Here is a 9569-nt window from a genome sequence, read left to right as displayed (position 1 = left end):
TTCTCAAATGGGTGGCATTAAAGCACTATAAGTGAAAATCATAGACGGGACTAATATCACCATCCTTGCAGGCACACATAGTCACATGGTGTTAGACTCCACTTAATCCTCAAATCAAATCAACATTCGAAATTTATCCATCAGATGAAATGTAAAATGTCATATTTAGGCTTTCATGCCTTGGTATCACATAGACCACAATTTACATTAGAGATCACTCTTAATAAGCTTCAGAAATTTCTAGCTCAATGTCCCATCAAGGTGCCTTTAATTCTCTAAGGCATCAAATTTTCATAATTCATCAAAGGTTACTTGTATAGGGTAATCTACTCTTACATGTTCATTATATTCTTTAGACTTTCGAGTCTAGGTTCACACAACATCAGTTACTAAGTGGCTTGCACTAAGGCACACAATACATCATATAATCGCATACATTTTTGTTCTCTAGCCTAGGCTCATTCATTTAGGCAATTATATGCACATAATTTCTATTCTAGTACCATGGTAGTGCATTTATCAAGGCATTATGCATCACATGCATTTTAAATTAACCCCCTCATAGTAATAATTGAAGGTGCCCCACAACCAAGCTCCAATTCTCAACCTTCAACCGTTTTTCAGCTTACAAATGAGTTGATTATCTCTAACTTATCCTTAAACACATCAAAATATTACAAAAATATTTATTTCCTAGCTTTTGAAAATATCTAACTTTTCAAAAATAACAAAATTCAATAGATAAGCTCAATCCTTCAACAAATGAGTTAAATCTTAACCTTGGATATTGGGTTGCTCAAATCTTAGCTTCAAATCCTTAGTAAACTCAAGGGAGAAAAATCTCACCAAAGTCGGACCAAACCGAATTTAAGTTATTTATCGACTAAATTAAAAATCAATCCATTAAAAGGCATAATCTTCCCTTAATAACGTTTTCCCATGCTTCGATTAGCTCTAAATTGCTCCAAAGATTAGATTGGGAGGTTAAGGTTTCGTGGGCTTTAGAGAGATAAAGTTTGGTTTTTGTTAAAATGACTCAAATGGCCCGAAATCCCTTTTTATTTTTACTTTTACAAGGTGATCCATTGATAGATCCCTTTAAAAATTTTGGGCACTGACCTTCTTCAATCAATAAATTCCTCGAATCTATCAATAGATTGTGCTTGAGCCTTCTTTCTATTTTTCCTCGTTTGCCCATCTATCGGTAAATGATTTTTACTTTGGTTTCAATTAATTTTGTATGGCTATCTATCAATAGATTCCACGGATCTATCGATAGTTTTTGGGTCTCTTTACTTTGCAAGGTTCTCGAGTGGTTATTTATCGATAGTTAAAAAGATCTATCAATAGATGTTCGTCCAACTTGTCTTTCTAAAACCTTCTATCATGCATTTTTTGATAGATATAGAACATCTATCAATAGATCATGCCCAGTTTTTTCATTTTCACTTTCTTAAGTCCCCAAACTCATTCCTAAATCCTACAATTCATTTTCTTTCCATCAAAACACCTTAAGTCATTCATTTTACATGAGATCCTTCATACATGTACTTAAATATATGATCAAAGTATCAAACTTTACGATCCATCAATTATGTTCATAAGATTTTGTCTAAGTATCAGTAGGTATCTTTTCCATATACTCAACATATTTAAAGTATCATCAAATCCTCAAGGTACAATATATTTCATAAATCATTCTCAATTGACTTAGTTCATATCAAAAATCGAGGGTGTTACAAGTATAAGCAAGATGTATTTTTGGGGCACGATAACCTAAAGAATTAAATGAACATGAAAAGTTATTCCTGTTGTTGCTTCATCTGAAATTACATATTTATTATTATGCGGAGGGAGAACAACACATTCCAGATTCAAAATTTCTTTAAACAGTAACGAATACTCAACATGTGAAATAAAACGAGGTACACAACTTGTTGCTTCATCTGGAATTGCATCTTTATTGTTACCTAAATGAAGCTCCTGTGATACACAAGTATTGTTTTGAAGCTTTGGATAAAACCTTGCTGGATATACTTATTGATCATGGTTGTGAAATTGTAGAGAGGCTTTTTGATGGGAAAACAATACTATTAGCAGGAGATTTCAAGCAAATTTTACCTATTGTCGAGGCTAGAATAAAGTCAAAAATTCTCAATGCATCCATAAGTCAATCAATGCTTGCCAAATCTATCAATTGAAAACAAACATGAGACTTTTACAATCTCATATCGATAAACAAGCTAGGTTTGAAATTTCAACTTTTGCTCAGTGGTTGTAGATGTAGAAGATGGTAAAATTATGGCTACTAACTATAATCCTAAAGATGACCTGTGTTGGATTTGAATATCAAAAGATTTGTTGGTACCATACATTAAAAATCAAATATAGACTATTGTGTTTGCTATGTATGATAATCTTTAAGACAATGTTGCAAATTTAGATCGTCTAAAACAAAGGTCATAATCACTCATTATAATGAAACTGTGGATTTGATAAACTCATAACTTCTTGATCTTATTCTAGGTATATTGAAGACTAATTATAGCATTGGTCAAATATCAAAAGGTTCAAATCATTCTACAAAACATGAACTTTTATATCTAGAAGAAGTCTTAAACTCACTTAATTTTTTTGGTATTTTTAATCATCAACTTTATTAGCTTTAAGTTGTATTATGTTTTGATTTGACAAAAGATACATGATATTTTGGCTTTAAAGTCGAGCATTTAAAATTGCCTCAATAATGTTTTTTGTCTCTTAAAAATCACACATTTGTTTGAAAAATCATACATGATTAGAAAACATCACAAAAGTTTTCAAATAATGAATCTTTAGCTAGGGAAATGTAAAGCAAATATGCCTTAAATTAATATTTGATTATATGAACAAGGTAAGGAAAAAATAGATAAAGAGAGGTGCCAAAAAGTTAAGGAATCTTGAAAACACAACTTAAGAGTCAACCTTAGAGAAGTTCAACTTGATCCCATAGCAAAATGGTTGAAGAATGAATGAAGAATTGTGAAATAGAGAAGACATAGTCAACCTTATAAGAGGCATAATTGACCTTGAGGCAGACCATGTTGATTCCATATGTTTTTGATGATAACAAAACATTCTTTATTCATTAATGTCTAACTTTACTATTTAAGTGCACGAAACATAGTTTAATTCTCCTAACAAATTTGTTAATTAAACGTAAGTCAAGATGCTTGCTAAATTTGAAGATGAGTTAGCCAGTTAAAGTAAAGGAGAAGAAAAAGAAGAGTAAAAACAGAACCTTATTAATTGATTAATGTGGAGCTTTAACTAGTTAAGGCACAATTGGGCTCTGGGTAAAAGCAAGACAAAAAAGCCTTAATCGGTTAGCACCAAGCTTAATTGATTAAGGAGGTGCTGGAAATTGAAAAATAAAGTCATGTTAATTGGTTAAAGAGTTTGGTTAATCGATTAGAGCACAAATCCTTAGTGCCTTCAAACACCAAAATCAAATTTGAAAGAAGATTGACTATTGAAAGGAGCCAAAATAGAGAAATTCAAAATTAAAAAATTATCTAATGGATTAAAGTTGATTTTAATTAGTTGAGGTTAAAAAAAGTGAAGCTTCAACTAGTTAAAGGAAGAGTTAACTAGTTAAAAGAAGACTGTTGTATAGAGAAAAATAAAGACAAAAAGTTTCTAATTAGTTAGAGCTCCGTTTAACCGGTTAACATAATGAACAAAGTTGTTCAACAATGCAAGGTAGAAAAGGTGTAATCGGTTAGAGCTTGCTCATAACTAGTTAGTAAAACTCTATTTACCTACTTGAATTTAAACACTAAAGGATAAAACAACAGTTAGAATGGCATTAGAGTTGTTCTTAAAGGTTAAAAACTGTCTTAAACAGCAAAATCTGACTCTTCAAGTATAAATTGAAGCTCTAATAGTTAAAAAAGCAAGAGAGATGCTACCAGGAGTGATTTTGAGCTTAGAGAACCAAAAACCTTCTCTTTTCTTTTATATTCCATTCTTATTTTTGTGAAAGTGTTTATGCTAAAGCTTGTACAACTTAAATCAATTAGGTGATCATTTGTACCTCCTTTTATCTTTTATTTCTTATTTATTTAAAGTGCATGAGACACTTTAAGGGGTAGTCTAAGTTAAGGTAAGTTTAAGATTTGTTGTAAAAGGGTTAAAGCTCGAGTTAAAAGCTTATCTTGTAAAAGATTGGTAGAAACTGTTAATTTCACTAGTTTTAGTAAAGTTAGGTTAAAAATTCATGATTGGGAAGATCAAGGTAGTGGATGTAAGTTAGGTGGATTGAACCATTATAAATATTATGTTTTGTCCATTTCTCTTCACTTTTCTTTACTTGGTGTTCATTAATCTTGACGAGTTCTCAACCATCCATCTTAAATCTTGTAAATAGATTTTAAATTTCAAAAACTACACTTGAAAATATTTTAAAATTGCTATTCACTTCCTTCTAATACTCTTATTGAACCCAACAAGTGGTATCAGAGCTTAATGCTTTGATTTAAAGCTTAACATTTTAAGGGGAGATCCAATGGCTACACAAAACAGAAATGTAGCTGAAAGACAATCCACAAATAGGTCTTTTTTATTTGATGAATCAAATTGCCAATATTGAAGCACTAGAAAACCAATTTACATTAAAGCTATAAATTATGAGATATAAGATATTATTACAAATGGTCTTTATATTCCCACTAGTACAAATTTGATCACAGGTGAGAAAATGCCTAAATCTAAAAAAGAGTGGACTGAGGGTGAAATGAGAAAAGTTTAAATAAATTTCAAAGCCATTAACACTATTAATTGTGCCTTAACCCTTATTGAATTCAATAAAATTTATAGTTGTACCACAGTTAAAGAAATTTGGAAAAAGCTGAAGATCATTCATGATGGAACGTTTCAAGTTAAGGAGTCCAAAATCACCATTCTCACCCACAATTATGCAATGTTCAAAATGAAACTTGGTGAAGACATAACTTCAATGTATGACCGATTCACCAACGTATTCAATAAGCTCCATCAATTAGGAAAAGTCATTCTTGAACATGAGCTAGTAAAAAGACTCTTTAGAAGTTTACCAAGAGTTGGAAGCCAAATGTGATAATAATTCAAGAAGCCAAGGATCTTAATGTCATCACCCTAAATGAGATATGTGGCTCACTCTTCACATATGAGCAAGAGAAGAAGATGGAGAGGAAAGGAAGAAAACTAAGGAAGAAATAAAAGTAAAAGCCAACCTTTGTTTGATGGCCAATGATGAAGAACTTGAGGTAATATCTAATATATCTCAAATTTCATATGATGAATTTTAAAATAAGTATGATTATTTATATGCTGAATTTGAGAAATGACCTATAAAGTAGAAGGTTTTAAAAAAGAAAGCTTTGGCTTTAGATGAATTTGAAAAGATTCAATGTAATTTCAAATCTACCATTGATCAAAAAAATATTTTTCAAATTGAGTTAGAGTATTCCAAAACAAATTTTGAATCTTTAAAGTTGAAACTAGAGAGTAAAAATGAAGCTTTACAAAAAGCATTAGATGAGAATGTTACTCTTAAAACTTCAATAGAAAAGAATTCAAAACTGAAATTGAAAAAAAAAAAGAAGAGAAACTAAAGAGAAATGTTGTTTTTAGAAAGAAAAATTATGTGTCTTCATCCCATTGTTATGCTTATGGCAATAAAGGTCATCTTTCTTATGATTGTTATCATAAAGGTTATAACTTTCCTAAACTAAGATGGTTTGGGTGCCTAAAAGTTTTTATGTGCTTACTAACCTTTAAAGACCCATCAAAGTATGGGTACTTTTGAAAAAGAAATAAAAATTTATTTTGTAGCTTGAGTCAGAGTAAAAAGAGCAATGTTTGAAAGCTTAACCAAAGGAGAAGCAGCTTAGGTACTTCGATAATGGTAACTCAAAGCACATGATTAGAAATAAAAATTTATTTGTCAAGTTTGATACAAAGAAAAGCGTAGTCTTTCTTTTGGTTACAACTCTAAAGCTATCAACCAAGGAATTGCAACCATTAGTAACATTTCTCAAACTATAATCAAGCATGTTTTATTTGTTGAAAGTCTAAAGCATAACTTGTTAAGAATTAGTCAACTTTGTGATAGAGGATTTAGAATTGCTTTGATTATCATGTATGCTATGTGATTGACATTGACATTAACAAAATTGTATTCATTGGCATACGATTTGAAAATGCTTAAGTGATTTTTCTTGATTAAATTAATATTCACAATAAGTCTTGTTTTATGGCCAATGATGTGTGTGATAGTTGGTTGTGGCATAGAAGACTACGACATGCTAGCATGGATACCTTTTCAAAGATTTTAAGAAAAGATTTGGTTATTGAACTATCAAAGATTTTTATTTAAAATGATAAAGATTGCGATGCATGTCAATTTAGAAAACAAGTACAAAGTTCTTTTAAATCAAAGAAAGTGATTTAAACTTTTAAACCATTTGAACTATTGCACATTGACTTGTTTGGACTTATTGATGTCACTAGCTTAGGAGGTAAGTAATATGGCTTTGTTATTGTTGATGTTTATTCTAGATATAATTGTGTATACGTTTTTGCTCACAAAGATGATGCAGTACCTACTCTTGTTAAACATTGTAAGAAAGTGCATTTTCAAATGGTTTTATTTAATAAAAAGTATATGTTAAGCAAACCCTGGTTCTGAAGTCGTTGAAAATATTGATCATGTTTAGAAATTGTACAAAGATGAGTTAGTCAATTAAAGTAAGGGAGAAGAAAAAGGCTAATGAAAACCGAATCTCATTAACTGATTAATGTGGAGCCTTAACCAGTTAAGGCATAACTGGGTGCTACGTAAAAGCAAGACAAAAAAGTTCTAATCGGTTAGCATCAGGCTTAATTGATTAAAGAGGTGCTGGAGAATGAAAAATAGAGTCATGTTAATCGATTAAAGAGTTTGGTTAATCGCTTAGAGTATAAGACCTCAGTACCTTTAAACTCCAAAATTAAATTTGAAAAAAGTTGACTATTGAAGGGAGATAAAATGGAGAAATTCAAAATTTGAAGAGTTTTTAATTGATTAAAGTTGATTTTAATCAATTAAGATTGAAGGAAATGAAGCCTCAACCGGTTAAAGGAGTAGCTAATCAATTAAAGAAAGATTGCTGCATAGAGAAAAATGAAGACACAAAGTTTCTAATCGTTTAAAGCTCCCTTTAACCGATGAATGTAGTGAACAGAGTTGCTAGACAGTACAAGGCAGAGAAGGTGTAATCGATTAGAGTCTACCTGTAACTAGTTAGCAATACTCTGTCTATCTATTTGAAATTAAACAATAGAGAACAAAATAATGGCTAAAATAGCATCAGAGTTGTACTTAACTACTAAAAACTATCTTAAACAGAAAAATTTGACTCTTCAAGTATAAATTGAAGTTCCAATAGTCAAAGAAGCAAGAGAGAAGGTACTAAGAGTGATTTTGGGTTTGGAAGACCAAAAACCTTCTCTTTACACTTTTATGCCATTCTTATCTTTGTGAAAGTGTTTGTGCTGAAGCTTGTACAACTTAAATAAGTTAGGTGATCATTTGTACATCATTTTATCTTCTATTTATTATTTATTTAGAATGTGCAAGACACTTTAAAAGGTAGTTTAAGCCATGGTAAACTTAGGACTTGTTGTAAAAGGGTTGGAATTTAGATTAGAAGTTCACCTTGTAAAAGTTTGGTAAAAGCTATTAATTTCACTAATTTAGCAAAGTTGGGTTTAAAATCCTTGATTAGGAATATCAAGGTAGTGGATGTAAGTCAGGTGGAATGAATCACTATAAATATTATATTTTGTCCACTTCTCTTAACCTTTCTTTACTTGGTGTTCACTAACCTTCACAAGTTTTCAACCACCCATCTTAAATCTTCCAAACAAATTTTAAATTTCAAAAGCTAGCCTCAAAAATATTTTAAAAGTTCTATTTACCCCCCTTAACACTCATTTTGGGTCCAACAAATTGCAAAGCGCAATTCAACTTTTGGACAGCCATATTTGACCCTGGCATAAGTGTAGTTGACCCTAATGAGCCTGATGCATGAAAAATGGGACATTTCAAAAGCATAGTTGACCCTGGCCTCTCTATAGTTGACTACCTCAGCCCAGATTGTAAAAATACACACTCTTAGGAATCGGATCAAGTAGATGAAGGTTGTACTCAACTATGGAATCCTAATTTGAGAATTTTGAAGAACATAATCGACCCTAGGAGCATTGTACTCAACCCTCAAGCTTCAACAACGGTTAGATTTAATTCAAACTTGTATCTAATGACTCCAAACTTCATTACAACTATAAAAGGCATCCTTTGGGTTATTTTGACATAAAAGAAGACCAACACTTCATTTGGAAACCCTAGAGAAACACTCAACCCTATCCGTTCTCTTTAGCCTTCATCTTAGTTTTTCATTAAGCATTCAAAAGCCATAGAAGCTTACTCACTCACTTGAAAATCCTTGAGCTGAAATTTGTGAGATTATTTCTTCTCTTTATACACAAAGCTTAAACTTTTAGCACCTAGTCTTTGTAAAGGCATTCTTGTTGTTCTTATACTCATTTTGTAAAGGTTTTAACTTAACCTTAAAATTCTATTTGTAAGTTTGTGATTGAGCCCGTTAAAAACCATTGTTGTAAGGGTTTTGTTTGCTCTTATGAAAAAATGTTGTAAAGGTTTCGCTTGCACTCATGAAAAGCGTTGTTAAGGGTTTTGCTTACTTTTGTGAAAAAGCGTTGTTAAGGGTTTCACTTGCTCCCTTGAAAAAACGTTGTGAGAGTTTAATGCTTGATCTCGTAAAAAGCATATATCTTTAAGTGGATTTGAAATTCTTTAATTTCCAAGGGAATGGATGTAAGCATTAGAGAAAGCCGAATCATTATAAGATTGAAGATTTTAAGTTTGAATGAAGACAAAGAACAATCAAATGAAACAAAAAATATAATCTACAAAGAAATATTGAAAACCTACAAATAGGTTATAGTAACTTCTTACTCAGTTTGATAGAATTATGTATAGCTAAAAACTATTTGTTTATTTAATACTACCGTAGGCATTATAGATTGATTTTGTCTTGTATTTACACTATCTGATATTTTTTACGATTTTTCATTTTCCTTTCTTTAAATTACATTGTTTGAAACTAATTTTTCTTTCTGTTTGTATTATTTAAATGTGTATAATATTAAGTCTTTATGTTTGTACTTACAAATAAAGGCATTGAATGCTCCTTCTGCAAACAACTGCTACTGTTGTACAATTTAATATCAACATGTGTACAAATATAAACAACAATAAGCATAACAAGTGGAATTTTTTAACAGTATTTAAAACATAATAAAATTAATGTTCTTTAATGTCTTCCATCAATCAGCAATATTTGACTGATCTCCAATTATTCAAACCACCAAACACAATACAAGTCAAAGTGCTTAAAATTTGGAAATTAACAACACTTGATAATCTAGAAAATTTTCTCAACCTTGATCTTTTACATGCATATGTAAAGGTAATTTGTACAATA

This window comes from Theobroma umbraticum, unplaced genomic scaffold (assembly GCF_002168275.2).
Source record: "Theobroma umbraticum cultivar Fairchild unplaced genomic scaffold, ASM216827v3 scaffold_56.0, whole genome shotgun sequence".
Lineage (NCBI taxonomy): Eukaryota > Viridiplantae > Streptophyta > Magnoliopsida > Malvales > Malvaceae > Theobroma > Theobroma umbraticum.
Note: the sequence above shows the minus strand (reverse complement) of the source record.